The sequence below is a fragment of the Rhinatrema bivittatum genome, chromosome 5 (assembly GCF_901001135.1).
Source record: "Rhinatrema bivittatum chromosome 5, aRhiBiv1.1, whole genome shotgun sequence".
Classification (NCBI taxonomy): domain Eukaryota; kingdom Metazoa; phylum Chordata; class Amphibia; order Gymnophiona; family Rhinatrematidae; genus Rhinatrema; species Rhinatrema bivittatum.
Genome location: NC_042619.1, coordinates 272942887 through 272962965, shown reverse-complemented (window position 1 = coordinate 272962965; position 20079 = coordinate 272942887). Strand labels below are relative to the sequence as shown.

The 20079-nt window shown below is 44.4% G+C and overlaps 1 long non-coding RNA gene across 1 annotated transcript in view; it reads left to right on the top strand.

Annotated features, from left to right (window-relative positions):
- The window catches only part of LOC115092764, a 135252-nt gene that overhangs the window by 9888 nt on the left and 105285 nt on the right, over positions 1–20079 (top strand). The window contains exon 2 of the long non-coding RNA XR_003857072.1: positions 4658–4854. This is a non-coding gene — a long non-coding RNA (uncharacterized LOC115092764). The remainder of the gene's footprint in view (positions 1–4657; positions 4855–20079) is intronic.

Below are 20079 nucleotides of genomic sequence, written 5' to 3'. Positions count from 1 at the left end.
ATCTGTATCAGCAGTTTGGCCGGGAAATTTTATGACCTGGGACTCCCTGCTGTCTATCATTCCATAGTAAGGAAATATCCATTTTGGAGTTTGTGGATGACTAGATTGTAAGCTCCATGCAGCAGGGACTTGCTCTTGTGTGTGTGGCTGTATAGCTTTATGGAGGTTTAGTGATGGTTTAAAAGGGTAATTTCATAACAGCTCAAATTTTCAAAGTCTGCTTTGAAGATTCACGAGTTGTCCCAGCACACGCAGGTCTCCGGAGCAGGTGCTTATGAAATTTGAATGTATGCACAGAATTGCTTTCCTCACCCTAGAACAGTTCTTGCTAGTGGCGATACACCTATGCACGAAATTGGGTTGAGCACACAACCCCCTGATTCGTTTTCAAAGCGCTACTTACATACAAAGCAGGGTTTTCTGTGTATATTTATTTATTTAAAGCTTTTTTATACCGAGGTTCAGGTAACAGAGTTACTAATCACCTCTGTTTACATTTAAACCATCAAACAAATGACATGAGAGATGTATTACAGTGAACAAGGAAGAAAACAACTTGGAAACAAAATAACATGGTAGAACAAGGAGTGACAAGGTGAGGGAAATGATCCAGTGTGGCCTAAGCCAACTAGAATGAGGAAGGTTGACTGCGAGAGGGGTGGAGGGAGAGTGCAATTATAGCTTTATAAAATAAGTTAACGGGTACTTAAGGGGTTGCTCTGGGTAAGGGAGGTCTGAGGGAGCTGTGGAAGCTGAGTATTGTTAAGAGAAGGCTTGACAGAATAACCAGGTCTTGAGCCTTTTTTTGAACGTGATTGGGCATTGTTCCAGCCTGAGGTCAGGTGGGAGCGAGTTCCACTGTTTGGGACCAGCCGTGGAAAGAGCTCTTTTACTTAATGTCGTTTTGATAGGTGGTGCCTGTAAGGTGCCTCTCTGTGCTAATCTCAGCGGACGGGAGGAGACATGAGATTGTAGAGGAATCCTAAGGTCCAGTGGAGTGATGTTGTGAATGACTTTATGGATGATTGATAATAGTTTATAGCAGATTCTGAATTTGATTGGGAACCAGTGGAGATTCTTTAGAATAGGTGTTATATGTGGCTTTAAATATCAATCCCTAGTAAGAGTAGTATGAAAGCTGATGGAGAGATGAACACCAGACGAGGACACATCTTACCAGTATCGCAGCCTAGGAGGAGGCTCACGAGTCATTCACTGCACTTGAACTCGGTCACATGATGAGCTATGGGCACAGGGATAAGAAAAGGATAGTGCAGGTGTTGTCATGAAAGGATTGCCCATGCTCACAGTTGTCCTGATCAATCAATCAAGATGGCAAGGAAGAATTGTCAATCACTGTGAGAAAATGGAATTGAGAACAAATATTTAAAAATCGGCTTTAATCTTTTTTTTTTTTTAACTGTTAAATTTGTATCAAAATTCTCACACACACATACACAATGCTCCATCACAGAAGAGGAGCAGCACGGACAGCAACAATGCAAGCTCCCCCATAGACTTCCCTGCTAGCGTGCTAAACCTTTCTCTAATCAGTCTCTAGGCCTGCCCATTCTTTGGCTGCCTCTGCTCAAATTCTGCAGGTTTTGATGGTCCGGCTATTCCTGCTGGATCTGGCCTCTGATTGACTGATACCAATATCTAACTGTACTAAAGGAAATAGGTGCCTATGGGCAGATGGAGTCTGCAAGCCTGATCCATCAGGGTGAAAATTTCACCCTGCAGAGCAGCTGAATGCTAGCTGCTGAGTTTCACTTTCTACAAATTTTCAATGAATATTCACCTACATTGTTTATCACTGAATATTAGTGTAAGGGACAAATGTTAAAAAAAACATCTGTGCACTTTGCAATTACCGTATGCAGACTGTTTCACAATTGCCCCCTTAATCTCCACCTCCAGGACCCAGCTGAAAACAATATTTGTTTTTGTCTTCATCTGTTTGTTTGTTTTTTTTCACTCAACACATTGAAAAAAAATAACATTGACCCATAGTAAATAAATTACTGCAGCAGAAATATCCCTATATATACTTGGAAATACCATAGTATATCAGTGGAAGTTACATTAGCAGTCTTACATAAACCGTATGATGTGTCCTGTTAGTGACTAGGGAAATCCTTCTGTGAATATTATTCTCATTAAATATGAATAGTGAAAACAAGATCTCATGCTGCAAATTCCTGTACCGCTCATCACCTTTATTTGCTTTTTTATGTTTGCCCATCTTGTGATTCGCTCTATCCCAGTTCCATCTGCATTTGCTTTTTTGTCTGTTTCTATCTTCCTGTTCATCTCCCTATTCACTTATCTCTGACATGCTGAGCCTCATCCTTCTATTCTAAATCACTCCCTTGTTTTTCCCTATCGTTTTCCTCTGAACTGCTTCCTATCATCATGCCCCGGTCAGAGCAAACTATCACAGTTTCCCATGTATCTGAAAGAGCCAGCCTGCAAGTGATCAATTTCACTCCTGTCAAACAGATTCATCGACTTCTGCACCATGGCAGCATGAACAGGCCTACAACGGAGGCGACAGCTTTTGATGAGAAGGAAAAATAACAGATGCAGTAGAACGACATGGAGCTGAAAGTGCACGTTAGCACAGTTATCACTCATGGATCAGACCTTATGTGTGGTCTGTCGTCTGGGGGGAGTTATATCTGAGTGTGACAACAAGGGTTTTCACCAATGATATCCTCTGCAGCAGGTGCAGCCAGAGAACGGTCTTAACAAGCAAACACAAACAAAAATGTGCCTTGCTTGAAACCATAAGTCCTTAAAACAGAACGAGGTGCTAATGTCTTGAACTAATATCATGTGAATATTATGAACTTGTAGAAAATTAAAGAACCCTCTGTAATATCTGTAAACTTGTATTTTATTGGTGTGGGGCTTTAGATGAAAACCTTGTGTAAGTGTGGAATACCACCCAGCATGCCATGTGCATGTAAAGGTATACAGTATGTGTGCATACCTCACGGACAGTATGAGACATGAGTTTGAAGGTCAAAGGCCTTCATGTTTCATTCTGACCATCCGACTTTATTTATTTGTGTATTTTTGTGTACTGATGTTCAAGGTAGCTTCACACCGGTTTACAGTACAAATAGCAAAGTCATATTAATGAGTACATTCGTAAAACAAATCATTAAATAACTATAAAGCATCTGTAAAACAAATCATTAACTATAAAACATCAAATTCTCATATAAATTGGCATAAAATACTGTACATCAGAAATAAAACAATTTTTAAATAAGAATTAATACAAATGGAAATAAAATAAAATAAACAGAACTAAAAATAAAAAAACCTGAAACCTTCACTGATGCTAAGCTCATCAAGTAAAAGCCTATAAAAATAATCAAGTATTTAAGTTCTTTTTAAAAGTCTGTGTATTCACTTCTCGCCGTAAGTCAGGTGGTAATTTGTTCCATAATCCTGGACCTGCCAGTGATAGTGCTCTCCCTCTCTCTCTCACCATATTCAAAAGTGCAGATCTGGGTGATGGGATTGTTAAAAATCCTTTCCCTGCAGAATGCAGGTTACGCTGAGGGGTGTGTAAGCGTAAGGCTGCGTTAAACCATTCGCTTTTATCATTAAAAATTGTTTTGTGGATTAAAACTAGTGTCTTATATTTTATTCTAAAAAGGATAGGCAACCAATGTAGTTCCTTTAAAATTGGGGTTGTATGATCATATTTTTTGGTATTTGTCCAACTTGGTAATGCCAGCTCTTTCAGCTGGTGCTTCTCACTGTATGAATTTCAACTGCTTCATGTTTTCCACGAAGTCAACAGTATGAGCTTGGTAGAGTGAGTGGTTCTGCAAGGCAAATTTGAGCATGTAAAAAGGAAGCAAAGTACCGGTAATAGGAAAATGCAATGGGTGATATAGTAAAAGAGGAAGTGAGAAAATATGCATGGAGAAGGACAAGTGAAGAGAGAGAAAAAGGGCAGAAGAAAATGGCAATGACTAGTGGTGAAAAAAAAATAGATGAAAAGGGACAATGACCAGGAAAGAAAGAATGAAGAAAGCAAATGTGTGGGGTAAGAGAAGAAAGAGAACTATGGGGACAGAGACTAAGAGGCAAAGAATCATAGCTGGCATGTGAGCTGGAAGTTTGGGGAACCTATTCTACTGACACACCAGCCATTCCAACTGCCAACTGCTTCAAAATGCAAGCATGACACCTTCAGCAATTCCAAAATTCATAGACCAATTGTGCTGATACTGCAGTGCATATGATCAGCATGGCCGGCCCACAAAAACACAGCATTCATGGGCAGGACTGGAAGGGCCACCCTGAGGCAGCTTGGGCTCTCATTGAAACTTGGGACCATTAATGTAGCATCAAGCTTGGAAATAAATCTCTTTTAAAACAATTTGTGTTGGGAGCAACTTAAATGCTCTGCAAAAATCACAATCTCGTAGGCTCTATTCAAAGGACGGTGCCTTCACTCCCTGAACTGTATGTGCCGTCTCCCCTTATCACAGTTTCAATGAGAGTCCAAGCCCCTGAGGCAGCCACCATACGGGCGGCGAAACTCGGCCAGAAACAAACAAATTTTAAACACATCTCCATTGCAATAAAGATTGAAAAAGACTTGGGCATCTAATCCTTTTTTGTTTTCCAGGGTCAGGCCCAGGCATCAGAGCCCAGACTTCAGAGCTCCTCTTCAGGTGTGCTCTTCTTTCTTCGGCTCGCAGCACAAACACGGCATCCACTGGCATCACCCGGAGGATGGCACCATTTTGATGTACAGCACTTGCTGTACAATTGCCATACAATTGCCATCAGGACCCAGCTTTCATCGGATACCCGATGGATCAAGTAAGTTTTTGTTTTTTTAGTTTAATTTTCAGGGGTCTTGGCCGAGGCCCCAGTGTTGGCCCGTGTTTCCGCCAAGACCCCAGCATCGTATTCGGGCCTAGGCTGCGACCCCTGCTTTGAGCCTTGGCCTATGCCCTAGATGAGGCCCCAGCTTCGTGTTCGGGCATAGGTCATGGCCCCTGCTTCAGGCCTAGACCTAGGCCCAAATTATTAGTTTAAAATAAAAGTAACGAATAAAGTTTGTTTCATTTGGCCAGCCTCCAATTTGTTGTGGGGCCTCCCGAATGAAACAAATTAGCCTTATTCATCGTATTTTGCAGTTTCGTTTTAAACAAATGCACATCCCTAGCAGCAAGGCCCTGGGGAACAAAGCTTCAGATCCAGGAAGCACCTGTACAGTGGCGCCTGAGGTTCTCTCTGCCAGCTCCCCACTGTCTACAGGCCAAGAGGGTCACATGCAAGTGCTATGCCAGGCATGGTTAGCATAGGCCTCTCTTGGTGCTAATCCCCTCCATCTCCCATGCAAGCAAGGCAGTGCTCGCCCTGTGCTGCACTCCTCTCTCTTTCTCTCCAAGTGAGCAACTGTCCTGGACAATGCCATGTCAATGTCAATGGCTTCTAAGTGGTGTTGCAGAATAGAGAAGGCACGAGGCACAATGTTATAGGCCTTGGACAGCTCAGCCACTGGAGTGTTTGGTCTGGCACACTTCACCATGTGTTTTTGAAACTTGCAGATGACTGTGCAGTTCTCATGAAGCACAAGATCAGCACAGCTGGCCTGTGAATTTTAAAAACACTGTCATAGTGCCATGAGCCAGCCAACTCTCAGCAGTGTGTGTGCTGCCTCTGCCAGCGGTCCCTGGTGCCCTGACTGGTACTGTACTGGCTGTCCAGTATCTCCCCCATGATGATTCCACCTGTGTGATCATGGGTCAAGCTGGCTAGTGCTTTCTCTTTAGGCTCAGCCTCCCCAGACCTCCTATATATGCCATCTACGCAGAGAACCAAGACAGAGCTTGAGCAAACAAAGGGCAGAGCAAAGGTGTAAAGCTAGAGTATGAAGGAAAAGGAAGGGGGTGAGAGGGTAGAAGGGGAGAGGAGGGGGTGAGAGGGTAGAAGGGGAGAGGAGGGGGTGAGAGGGTAGAAGGGGAGAGGAGTATCGCAGGAGAAAAGTGTGGGAAAGGAAGTGGAAGAGGTCAAGAAGAAGGAATGATGTGAGAACATCATGAGAAGAATCACAAAGGCAGGAAAGGGGTAGTAGGAATGAAAGTGGAAAGCTCGAGGAGTGATAGAGAACATAGAAAAGAAAGTAGAGGGAAGGAAGATATTAAACCATGGAAAATGGGAGGGGGGGGGGGACGGGAGAGAGTGAGCAAAAGAGATGGGAAAGTTACCCCTCTGAAAAGGAAAAGAGAGAGAGAAGATAAAATAAAACTGGAATTCTCACCTTCCCGTGGTACGGAGCATTTATGGAGCAGATGCTTTCCCAGGACTTGCAGCCTAAAGACTTTTTCAGAAGAGAGAAAACTGCTACATTCTCCAGCTTGCCTCTTAAAGGTAAATGGCATCTTGGTATCTGCCTCTCTCTCTAGAACAGCGTTTCCCAATTCTGTTTTGGTGGCCCTATAGCCACTCCAGTTGGGTTTTCAAGAATATGCATGAAAACGTTTTGCATATAATGGGTCTCTAATGCATGCAGATTTATCACATATATATTCATTGTAGATACTCGGAAATCTGGCTGTGGAGGTCACCTGGACAGGTTTGGGAAGCCCTGCTCTCAGTCTTAGGCCTTGAAGAAAACCGAGGGCACTGCCGCCTACCCACAGTACCTAAAAATCATGGGACTCGCACTTATTTTTGAAGCATCAATGCTGTGGTTAGCAAATAAGACGCGACATAAGGCAGTCTCCAGTCAACCATAAAATTGCAAATAAACCACAACACAGGAAACACAATGTGAAAAATACTTTATTGATGATAGTTTGCTGCAGAAAATGAAAAGAGGCCATTTTAGTTACAGAAGAATGGAAGGATATGCTTTATAATTTGGACTTGTAAAAGAAAAGCAATTTTGTTGTCCTTCAACCCATAGAAAGCCTTGGTAAATCTGGCTATAACAAGACCACTACTTACAAGCTTCAGAAAGAAGGCAAGTGAAGGTCACAGTTGTAACTGTGCAAAACCTAAAACTTGAAATATGCTAAATCAGGATGACTAAGGAATTCAGGAATAATTAACTTCAAATAATATACTGAGTATTTTTAGATGACTCATAGTTATCATAAAACATTTTATATGGCTAATTTAATTGCAAGGGGCATAAATTGAATGCCATTTTTTTTCAATTTATTATCCAAGATACATAACATGGCAATAAAGTCTAATTATGGACTTTTTCACTTGTATGAACACATTCAAATAGTAGCTTATGTGATTAGCATTAAAAAAAAATATTGCAGTACTGTGTTAGCCATACATATAGCATTTCAGCAACATGTATACAGTCTTTTCAAAGAGGTTAGTTCTTGTTTTTAGCTTCACTTTTGCTAATAATTAAATACTAGCTGATCCCTGTGGAAATTCCTTGGTTACTCCTATGAGTTTCCCTCCCCCTCCACAGCCCCAGTATAACCTTACCTCCTGCTCCAAGCCACAGCACAGTCTACTCGGCTCCATCTCCGGCTTCCATCTCCCCTCCCCCACAGTCCCCCTTCCACACAGCCTACCTACACCACCACCCCCAGCCTGGCCCTCCCAGCCCCAGCTGCAGCACAGCCACCTAGAGAAATTCCCCAGATGCTCCTATTTATTGCTCTCCCCTCTCCAGCCCCCAGCTGCTTGCCCTTCGCCCCTTCAGCCCTAGTACAGCCTGCCTTGCTCCTGCACTCCCAGCCCCAGCATAGCTTGTCCTCAGCACCTCCCCCCCCAAGCAACCTCAATACAGCCTGCACTCTCCTAGCCCCAGCACAGCCAGTCCCTTCTTGGCCAAGCCCCTTCCTCTAGCCCCAGGCCGGCCTGCTACCCCCCCCCCCCCCCCCCCCAGCCCAAGCCTCAGCTACGCTAGCCTTCAGATATCTAATTGTTCTCTGAGGGCTAGGGGCTCTTTGCATTAAGTGTGCACATACAACCTCTCAACTAGTAAATAATCATACTTATGACACTCAGTGCAAAAGACACCCCCCTCCCCCACTGCTGCACTACTGTCTGAATCTTATTTTTGTCCAGTTGTTAGCAATTTAAAATGTCTAAGGGAATGGAGATATTCAAACTAAAGAACTTTAAATCTATTGGTTTATCATATATTTGTCTGTTAGTGATCCTCCAGAGACTACAATTAATCTACTTATAACTACTCGGTTACATGCCTTATGGACCCTTGTTTTAAACTAACTCCCTGTTAGTGTATAAAAATTATAAATCTAGTTTTGAAAACTTATAGGAAGTGATGTTTTAGCACATGCCCTCCGAGCCTCTGCTGCTGGAAGAAAAAAGGGGATGTGGAAGTTGGGCTGTGGAAGCTGAAACCTAGATAAGCTTATTGTGTTCTCTAAAGTCTTCTGCTGGGGCTGCTGGGAGAAGTATCCAGATGAGCCTTCTGGACCTCTGCTGTTAAAAAGAGTGCAGTTACTGTGAAAGCTCAAACTAGATGGCTCACAGTGTCCTCTGCTGTGGCTACTGGGAGAAGTATACAAATGAGTCATCCAATTCTCTGCCTCTAGAAGTAGTATAGAAGCTGAAGCACTAGACAACCCGCAGTGCCCTCTGGTTGGGGCCACTAACGTAGAGCTTCAGGACATCTGCTGTTAGAAAGGGTGTGGGGGCAGTAAAAACTGAAACCTAGATTGCTTGCAGTATCCTCTGGAGTCCGCTGCTGGGGAAAATATGCAAATGAGCCTTCTAGTTCTCTACTGCAGGAAACTGTGTGGGGGCTGAGAAAGCTAAAACCTAGATGTTTCACAGTGTCGTCTGCTAGGGCAAGCATGCAAATAGCCCTTCAGGTCCTTTGTAATTAGAAAGGGTGCAGGGGCTATGAAAACTGAAACGTCAATGGCTCACAATGTCCTCTGCTGGGACAAGTATGCAAATGGGTCTTCAGATCCTCTAGTGTTTAAAAGCTGAAGTCTAGATGGCTCACAGCTTTCTCTGCAGTCCTCTACCGGGGCTGCATGGAAAATTCTGCATATGAATCTTCCCCCTAGCACTCTGTTAGAATGCTAGAGCTTTAAAAGCTGAAACCCAGATGGGTCATAGTGTCCTCTAGAATCCTCTTTGTAAACTGCTAGGAAAAATATGTAAATAAGCCTTCTAGCTCTTTGATGCTGGAAACAGGGTGGGGGATGCAAAAGCTGAAACCTAGATAACTCACAGTGTCCTCTGGAATTGTCTGCTAGGACAATTCCATCTGTTGTTAGAAAGTTGTTACCTAAGTTGATCTTAGTTGTTTCTTAATATAATATATTACACTGTATTATAGTTCTTCTGTTCATTATATTATATTTGATATGTTCCATGTAAACCGCCTACCCGGCGATAGCTATATCTGTTAAATGTGAACCAGAGTGATATGTATTGTATACAGGAACTTCCGGTATATAAAAACCAATAAATAAATAAATAAATAAAGAACATAAGAACTGTAAAATCTGAAAGCTAGATGGTTTGCAGTAACCTCTAAAGTTCTCTGCTAAGGCTGTTGGGAAAAATGAACTTTTCAGTTCTTGCTGTTAGAAAAAGTGTGGGTGTTATGAAAGCTGAAACCTAAATAACTTGCAGTGTCCTCTGAAATCTTCTGCTAGGGCTTCTTGGAGAAGAATGCAGGTAAGCCTTCCCATCCTGTGCTGCAGACAGACAGATACCACCTTCTCCCAAGGACATTATATACTGTATATAGAAGATTCTCTTCAGATGTCAACTTCAGAAATAAAATCCTGGGATTTTATAGCTCATATTCTGTACTTATGTGCATCTCACAATATGAGCTTAGTACCTCCTTGGCGTACAATTGTGATTATAATTCATCCTTCAGATATTCCATTGCCATATTTTTGTCTTGTGTAGTTAATAGACTGCCATTAATATTATGAGGTTTGGAAGAATATGTTATGAAAACTTATTCCTAGTTCTCCCATCATCGTTTAGATAAATTCAGCTTGGTGAATCAGAAGAGCATTAAAGGAGAGAATTCTTGCTTGTAATCTCTGCAGAGAGAAAAATGCTCTTATGAAGACACAAGGCCAGCTAAGTCAAAGACAGCACTGGAGAAGCTTGTAGAAAAAAAAAACATTCAGTTTGTTTTAGCCCCTGAAGATTTCCTTTGTATTTAGCCTGATTGGTAGGTGTTTGTGCGTATGGATGGGGACCTAGCTAGGAAAAGTATTAAAAACATCCTCAACAGGGGATTCTCTTTGGTGATCTTGTACATGAACTCAATAAGTAGGAACATTTTGTTTTGTACACATATAGAGCCCAGCTTTCAAAACTGGCCGTAGTACATCATTGCACATAAATGGGCCTGCAGAGATTTTATTTATTTAAAAAAATTATGTTAATAGCAAAAATGAGAAATTACTAGCGATGAGCTTCGTTTTTCTGGCTCGGGTCGGGTTTCAGTTCGGGCGCTTCGTGGGAAAACTCATTTTCCCATGGGTCGTTTTTCTGCAAAAATGAAGCTGGAACCCGAACCCGAAACCAGAAAAACAAATTAAAAAAAAAACCCCCGAATGGAAAAAAAAAACACCCCAACCCTTCAATTTTACTTTCTTACAACCCCCCCACCATCCCGATCCCTCCCCAAGACTTACTAAAAGCCCTGGTGGTCCAGCGGGGTCCTGCGAGCGTTCTCTCCCTCCGTGCAGTCAGGCTGTCGGGCCTGCTATGACTCAAAATGGCGCCGATGGCCCTTTGCCCTTATGATGTCACAGGGGCTACCGGTGCCATTGGTGAGCCCCTGTCTCATGGTAGGAGCAATGGATGGCCGGCGCCATCTTGCCAAAAGTCCCTGGTGGTCCAGCAGGGGTCTGGAGTGATCTCCTGCACTCGGGCCATCGGCTGCCAGTATTCAAAATGGCACCGATAGCCTTTGCCCTTACTATGTCACAGGGGCTACCGGTGCCATTGGTTGGCCCCTGTCACATGGTAGGAGCACAAGATGGCGCCGGCCGTCCATTGCTCCTACCATGTGACAGGGCTGACCAATGGCACCGGTAGCCCCTGTAACATCGTAAGGGGAAAGGGCCATCAGCGCCATTTTGATTTGTAGCAGGCCCGACAGCCCAACGGCACAGAGGGAGAGATCGCTCGCAGGACCCCGCTGTACCAGCAGGGCTTTTAGTAAGTCTTGAGGAGGGATCAAGATGGTGGGGGGGGGGGGGTTGTAAGAAAGTAAAATTGAAGGGTTGGGGTGGGGTTTTTTTTGTTTTTTTTAAATAAATGTGCCCCTCCCACCCCGCACTAACCCAAAAAACGAATTTTCCCCGAAGCTCGGGGAAATCCATTTTGTGGTTTAGGTCCCCCAAACCACTACGAATTAGGCAATTTCATTGAAATTGCCTAATTCGTGATAAACAAATGCACATCTCTAGAAATTATTACTTACCTGATAATTTCCTTTTCCTTAAACCAGACAGATGAATTCACGACCATTGGTTTATGCACCTCTACCAGCAGATGGAGACAGCGCAAACTGAAGTCACAGTATATATACTCCTGCAGTGATATCACCCTGCCAGTATTCTCTTCAAAAGCCAACTTTGGACAGACTAGCAAAAACTTGATTAATAACACAAAACCATTTCAGTACTCAGTCAACAGGAAACACTGAGCCCAGACAAAGAATGTATCAACACGAGTATAGGGTCTGGACACTTACCAGTAACCCCTGGAACATGCAACCACGTAGGAGAGGACAATAGCACAATCATTCAGCATCCACGGGCGGGAAGCTGAATTCATCTGTCTAGTTTAAGGAAAAGGGAATTATAAGGTAAGTAGTAATTTCTCATTTCCTAGCACCCAGACAAATGAATTCAGGATCAGTTGGATGTACCCAAGCAACTCACGAATAGGACGGGAGGCTGTCCATGGTCCTGTCAAAACCACACATGCAAAAGCTGTGTCCTCCCAGGCCTGCACATCCAGATGATAATACCCGGAAAAGGTGTGTAAGGAGGATCACATTGCAACTCGCCAAATGTTGACAGGAGACAACAATCTCACTTCTGCCCATGACACTGCCTGAGCCCTAATGGAATGAGTCCTAACCTGATAAGGCAATGGCTTTTCAGTATCCACATACACAGCTGTGACTACCTCCTTAATCCAGCGAGCTATTATAGCCAGCAAAGCCAGCTCGCCCTGTTTACCTCCACCATGAAGGACAAACAGGCAAGTTGTCTTTCAGAAAAGTTTAGACACCTCCAGATACTTCACGACATGTCTCTTGACATCCAAGGGTCACAACAGGCGATATTCCTCCGCATCTCTTTCCCTATCCAGAGATGTCAGGGAAATGGACCAATTCAAGTGAAAATCTGAGACCACTTTTGGCAAAAATGAAGGAACAGTTCGCAACTGTATCGCCCCTGGAGTCACCCGAAGGAACAGCTCCCTGCAAGACAAGGCCTGCAGCTCAGAAATTAGACGTGCAGAACATATTGCCACTATAAAGACCATTTCAAAGTCAGTAACCACAAGGAAAGTCTAAGCAGAGGTCGAAACGTAGGGCCCGCCAAGAAATTCAACATCAGGTTAAGACTCCGCAAGGGAACCGGTAACCACAAGGGAGGACGAAGATGTTTCACTCCCTTCAAGAAATGGGCCACATCAGGATGAAATAAGGATTCACCATTCACCTGGCCCAAGCATGCCAACCGGGCGTGCTTGGGCCAGGTGAATTCCATGCAGTTGATGCTCCAGAGGGACTCTACTGTATTCCAGTGACCTTGCACCATTAGTTCCTGACAGTAAGCTCCCGAACCCTGGAGTCTCACATCTGTCATGATTATCAACCAGTCTGGCAATATCAGAGAAACTCCCTTTCTGAGATGATCCTCCTGCAACCACCACTGGGAGTGAGAGCAGATTTCCATCAGCAAGTGGAGCCAAACTGAATAGCCCTGAGACTGTGGGTTCCAATGAGACAGCAGGGAGCACTGAAGAGGACACATGCGCTCTCATTCACGACACCACTTCCAAGATTGCCACCATCAAACCGAGGACCTGTAGATAAGACCACGTTCTCGGGAATATAGTATTCACCAAAAGATGCACTTGCAACATCAACTTCTGAATCCAAACTTCTGGCAGGAAACCTTTTTACTGCATCGTGTCGAACTGAACATCCATATACTCCGACTGAAATGGCTGGCTAGGTTCTCTACCCAACCAAGCTCCTGAAACCAGGAGTTCACTTTGGCTCGAATCATCCAGTCGTCCAAATACAGATGTACTAGGATTCTATCCTTTCTCAACTTTGCCACCACCACCACCACCATAACCATGGAAAAGGTTCTGGGAGCCATGGCTAGACCAAAAGGCAGCGCCCGAAACTGATAATAGCGCCCCAATGCCATGAAATGCAGAAAACGGTGCTCCAATCAGATGGGAATATGGAGGTACTCCTCAGACAGATCCAGGGAGGTCAGAAATTCTCCTGACTGCATGGCCATTATCACTGAGCACAGGGTTTCTGTGTGAAAATGAGTCACCCGCAAATGATGGTTGACTCCTTTGAGATCCAATATGGGACAAAAGGAACCCTCCTTCTTGGGCACAACAAAATTAAGTGAATATCACCCCATATTTTCTTGAGACGTAGGCACTGGAACCACAGCCCTCAGACTGAGGAGCCTTGATAGCGTAGATTCCACTGCCTGCTTCTTCTACAGGGAGTAGCAAGGAGACACCATGAACACATATCCCTAGGAACACTGCAAAATTCTAGCGCATATTGTTGCAGTTGGGTACTGCTGTGGAATAGTGGACCCTTGGGCCGACCTACCACGAGAGGCGGGGTAGGCCGGGAGGCGGAGCCAAGGCTCAAAGTGTTCACCAAGTGACTGCCCGGGAACCAGGAACCCCCCAGGAGAAGCCCGTAGGGTCCTGGCCCCTTGGGACTTAGGTACCAGAGAGAGAGTCCAGCAATAGAGAACCAGGAAGTCCAATGGTAATTGAGTCTAGCACAAGATCTTCACCCAGGTACCCAGAACCCCCCAGGAGGGGCCCGTAGGGTTCTGGCACCTTGGGACTTGAGTACTAGAGAGAGAGTCCAGCAATAGAGAACCAGGAAGTCCAAAGATAATAGAGTCTCCAAAGGAGCAGACGTGAGTAGGAGCAAGTAGAAACCTGGAGCGGGGTCCGCAGCCAGCAGGTGAAGGCAAGGCTGCAGGCTGAAGCAGGAACAGAGATGAGCCGATATCAAAGGCAGGCGGCAACAGAGCGTGGTCAGGCACGAACCGGGGTCGAGGCAGGCAGCAGGCAGAGCGTAGTCAGGGACGAACCGGGATCAAGGCAGGCAGCAGGCAGAGCGTAGTCAGGAACTCCAAGGTCAACGGCAGGAACACAGCAAGACGAAGCACAACTCCGAACTACAAGACTGTAGTGAACCTCGTTGCAAGGCGATGAGGGAACGTCCGGACGCCGGTTATATCTGTCTCGGAGCGTGATGTCATCAGCGCAGACGGGGCTTGACTTCCGGGTTCTGGGCGTTCAAAGTGGCTGTACTCACGCGCGGGGCCGCGGTGAGAGAGACAGGCAAATGGCGGATGCCACATGGAGCTGAGCGCGTCTTTGGGTCCAGGAGACCGCGGAGTGCGGCGTCCCCAGCCGCGGAGGTAGGCGCTGGTCACGGGGAAGAGAGGGGAAGCGGTGCAGACCGCAACACATATCCTTCTTGTATCACCTCCAGGATCCACTGATCCGATGTGATCTCGACCCATCTCTAATAAAAGAGAAAAAGGCATCCCCCTATCGCTTGTTCCCGAGGGTGGGTTGCAAACCTTCATTGTGATATAATTCATAATTCTGGTTCAGAACTGGGGCTTATTCAGCCATTTCTAGAATCCTCAGAAGGCTGATTCACACTGACAACTGCTGAAATATAGTGACTTTCTGACTATCACAGACTCAAAGAATGTGAAAGATCTGGAAACTTGTAGGCTCTGCAAAGCCTATAATTACAGGCCAGGAAGGCATCAATGACCATGTTTGCACCACAATACAGGGAAGCTGGGTCCAGGATGCAGGCTTTTGTCTTACAAATGCATATCTCAACGGACAGGAGCCAGGTGAAAAGATTCTTCTTTTAAAGTTACAGTTTTAATTAAATCCTGGTGCCAAGAAACGGAATTCAGGCCTAACTCCTATTGAAGCCACAGACTTGCGATTTGTTTACACAACAAAGAATATCAAGAGAAGAACAGAAGAACACAGTGCATCAAAGCCAGATTGATAAAGGAACTTTTATGGTGGGAGGATGAACAGGGTTAGAAGAATTCTCAGTTGAGGGGTGGCCTCACAAGCATTTCCTATACATGATAGATTGTCATGACAACAGCATAATGTATCTTTGTAAATAAGTCTTTGGGCAGTCACGTCATTCATTCTGGAAACTTCGGTAGTGCTGTATTTTGATTATAAAAGTCAGGGCATGTCATATATCCATTGAGATGCTAGTTATTACAGATAGAGGGCATATAGCAACTCCCAGGAACACTTGTCTTTGACTCTTCTTTAAAAAGCCAAAATAAATTAAATTTTAAACCTCTTGCTGAGTTGAAGTGTTCTTGTTGCCCTGGCTTTGAGTCCAGAAATTATTGACAATTGTGAGATTTGGGAGGATCAGCTACCTGAGCCCGTGCCTTGCTTGGATTGTCTGTGATGAAAGGACTGAGATCTGCCGAAAGGCCAAGTCCTCTGAAAGGGCGACCTTCTGCAAGGAAGAAACCACTTGGAACCCCTGAGATGACCCCTCATACCAAAGGGGCACTGAACTGCTTCTTATCTTCTGGCAACCGAGGAACCGGGGATTCACCCCACTTACTGGTCACTTTCTGCAATTCGCTACCAAACAAGAGCAAGCCTTTAAAAGGGAATTTTGTAAGATCAGCTTTGGAGGTCCCGACGGCCTACCAATTTCACAGCCATATTTGACGCCTGGCTGCTATTACTGAAGACACTCCTGTAGCCAAGGTACAGACCACATCACAGCCCGCATCTGCTAAAATGGCAGCGGCAGGTTCCATAACTGCTCTGGAATTCAACCTCTTGAGCGAGAAGCAGACAAGAGCGAGCCACCAGGGCACAGCATTCCAATGTCCAACCACCTCTGAAATTTGCCTCCGAAGTGTCCCATTCAAGATCAATCAATTCTTGAATGGCTTCCATAACAGGGAAAAAACAAGAGGCTTTACACAAGGAAACCAAAATGGGATTTTTCTTTGGCTCAAACATGGAATCTGCCCCAGGCACTCCCAGCATCTTCAAAGTCTGGGAAATCAGGGTCGGCAGTTCATCTCTGTACAGTTCCAGTCCCAGAGGAATTTCCCATCTTCCAGAGAGTCAGGATCTGCCTCATCATCAGTGCCATCCAGATTCCTGTCGGGAATACCCGCAGCTAACCAAGGTGTGCTTTGGCGCTTAAGCATAGTACCAGAAGAGGGAGGGGCCACCACCTGAGGATCTGACTTGACAGGATTAGGCGGGCCTGAGGACTTCACCTGAAGAAAGGATTGCAATCCTTGAAAAAACTCTACACAAGGAAAGGTAGAAGGATCTATGCCAAAGCCAGCAGGCACTAGTGTGGGGCCCACTGAGCTGCCATTCCCTCCAGAGGAACCAGTCAAGGGAGTTTCAAGGTCAGGCTTTCCTCCAGACAATCCTTTACCAGGCCATCTTCAGGCTGGGAAGAACCAGGCTTAGCAAAATCAGAGGAAGATTATTCTCACTTGAGCCTCTAAGCAGCGCTGACATGTTAGAGGGTACTCCAGGCTGAGATGCCTGAATCTAACAGGCAACACAGAGAGAAAGGTTTCTTGGACACTGGCACCATTAATACGTCAGTACCCTTAATAGGCGACTGAAGATGTGCGTCCTGCCAATTCACGCTGAAAAAATGTAAGCACACAAAATTTATGTGCACAAAAGTTAGGCGCCCCAAGTCTATACACTGTGAAACTAAGCGCACTGACACCACGCCAAACCTGGGCGCAAAATCGATATATTTAGAATGGGCACACAGTTAGCCCACCAAAAAAAAAAACCTGGGAGCGCAAGTTGGACGCACAGCCAGATGCACTGTGCATTCCGATGCTCCTGTAGAGGGCAGCCAAACACGCAGAAAAGCTTGCGAAAATGCCGCCGCAGCCTACCACGCGGTGCAGAGGAAAAAGCCTAACAGTGGGGCCTAGCCCACCCGGACTGCTCAACCCGCCAAGCTGCCCAGTTCCCTTAACTCCAACGGGAGCGGGAACGAATGTCAGAATGGCACGCCGAGCATGGAGACCAGAGGAAGCTCTACACAACCCCTCTGCTTTGTCTCTATCTTTTTTTTTTTTTTAACTTACCTGAGCTCAGGCTTTCCCGGCTGAGTACAGGGATGGTCTCCAGCTGCGGGGGAGAAGGACATATGTCGTTACCGCCTCGCTCAGCTTCCTCCACCTGCTGCCTTTAAGCTGTATAATCAGCTAAGTCCATGCCAGCTGAAAAACCAGCTACTGGACCAAGACTTACATCTGAGATACCATGGAAATCACCTCAGGAATTCTCACCTCAGGGAGGGACCATTTGGTATCACCACAGGAGAGCTGGGCTTTTTTTCTTTTCTTTATAAAATTCTCCTTCTAAAATCTGAAGCAATCCCCAGTAGGGAGATGCATGTCCACCATCTGCTAGAGACGGAGAATACTGGCAGGCTGATGTCACTGAAGGAGTATATATATTTATATACTATGACATCAGTTTGCTCCATCTGCTGACAGAGTTGCATAACCCATTGATCCTGAATTCATCTGTCTGGGTGCTAGGAAAAAGAAAGATTTATGCTAATATTTTATAAACTGTTCAGTGGGAGCAGCACAGTTTATAAGCTACCATGCATTTCTGCCCCCAAAGTACACGCATATATTTCAGAATACACGTATATTTGCTATGCAGGAACACATGCTTTCTCTACCCATTTTATAAACTTATACATATATTATCCACATAATAATTATAACAATGCACACATAATAGCCCAGAACTGAACACAGAGGCATGTATTTTATAAATTATGTGCATAATCTGCCCCTCAGTTCTCACTCTCTTAGTTTGAGAGACTAAGCAGTCAATTAAACCTGGTCTTTCCAACTTCCATACATCAGAGACTCAGTTCGTATCGTAACACCAAACAATGATTATTAGAATGAAGACAAACAGTTTAATTACTCACAGTGACCTGCAAGGTGAGGAGAATAGCTGTATAGACAGCAGGCTGGTTAGCTATTATGAGTTCAGGAGCTCAACAATCAGACGAGGACCTCTGCAATTTGTGGCAGAAGTTGTAGCTACTAGCAATTAAGGCAGACTAGCAGCATATGGGAAACAGACAGAGAAAGAAAGGTGAAAGGATGATGGCTTTCTAGGAGCTAGAAGGGGGTGAAAGAGCTATTTGCTTGTAACTGAAACCTCTGCAGGAAGTTAGACAATCCCAGATTGCTTTGAGTCAAGGGACCAATAGGAAGAGAAGAGAGAACACACAGCTAGCGAGAGATAGAGAGAGCATGTGCAACAGGAACATATTCAATAAGAGTTCAGCAACATTCAAACAGTATCCAGTAAGAAAAAAGAACTCTACAGCATGCAGAGAATTTGAGCTGAACAATATCATAAAAAAACACCAGGTGGCAGCATAACAAGAAAACATATATACATTTAAATATACTGTGGAGGCAGAACACTCTGTGACTCAGTTATTTACACTTTCTAATAATAGGACTAGGGGCATTCCATGAAGTTAGCAAGTAACACATTTAAGACTAATCGGAGAAAATTCTTTTTCACTCAACGCACAATAAAGCTCTGGAATTTGTTGCCAGAGGAGGTGGTTAGTGCAGTTAGTGTAGCTGGGTTCAAAAAAGGTTTGGATAAGTTCTTGGAGGAGAAGTCCATTAATGGCTATTAATCAATTATACTTAGGGAATAGCCACTGCTATTAATTGCATCAGCAGCATGGGTTCTTCTTAGTGTTTGGGTAATTGCCAGGTTCTAGTGGCCTGGTTTTGGCCTCTGTTGGAAACAGGATGCTGGGCTTGATGGACCCTTGGTCTGACCCAGCATGGCAATTTCTTATGTTCTTATGTTCTTATGCTTCTAAAAATCTTTAGTTGCCCACATACTTGAAATCACCAGTTGGTCGGTACCTCATCTAATTCACCCTGGACACCCATTAATTCACAAGGGCCTCAAACCAAAAAACTACAGACAAAATATGACTTTAATTGCATGAGACTGTTAGCAGGTATAAAACTGTACAGACAAGTTATGTAACTATGCTCAAAAGCACTTACAAAATAGCATCCTTCTGAGTGCACTTCCGAACCCCTGCCCCAGAATGCCCCCAAACCATCCCTTATCCTCCCTGTTCACATTTACGCATGACACAGAGCACACACGAACTCTCGAGGTTTATAAAATAGCATATACACACGTACATGCTACTTACACACATTTATGCTAATTTTATGCAGATCCCTCTGTAATTCTCTGAAAATTACCTCCATAATTTCAGATTTCTGGGGCAAAAAGAATGCAATTATGAGTGTGCCATGTCTATCAAACAGCTTCTTGTTAAACCATTAATTTCTTATAATAAAAAGTAAACATTTGTATAGAGGGTGTTTCAAAATGATGGACCCAATTTCAAAGCAGTTTGTATTTCAATTTGGATCCATCTTTTTGAAACACCCCGTATTTAGTATTGTGGCATAAAAAATAAGAAAGTGTTTACAATTGTAGTAAAAAGGGGTTGAGAAGAAGGTATTATCGGAAACTAGGCTACCTGAGCAAGGAAAGTTGATCCTGTATTTAAAGAGCTTTGAAATTCAGAAAATTCAATGGACTTGGCCTGAGACATTTCTACTGGGAGTGTCATAAAATTAAGGATGAAATAGATTTTCCAGACACCCACCATTACCCCCATTGCAAGTTGAGACTGCATTGTTGCAAAAGATATAAGGAGAAATATGA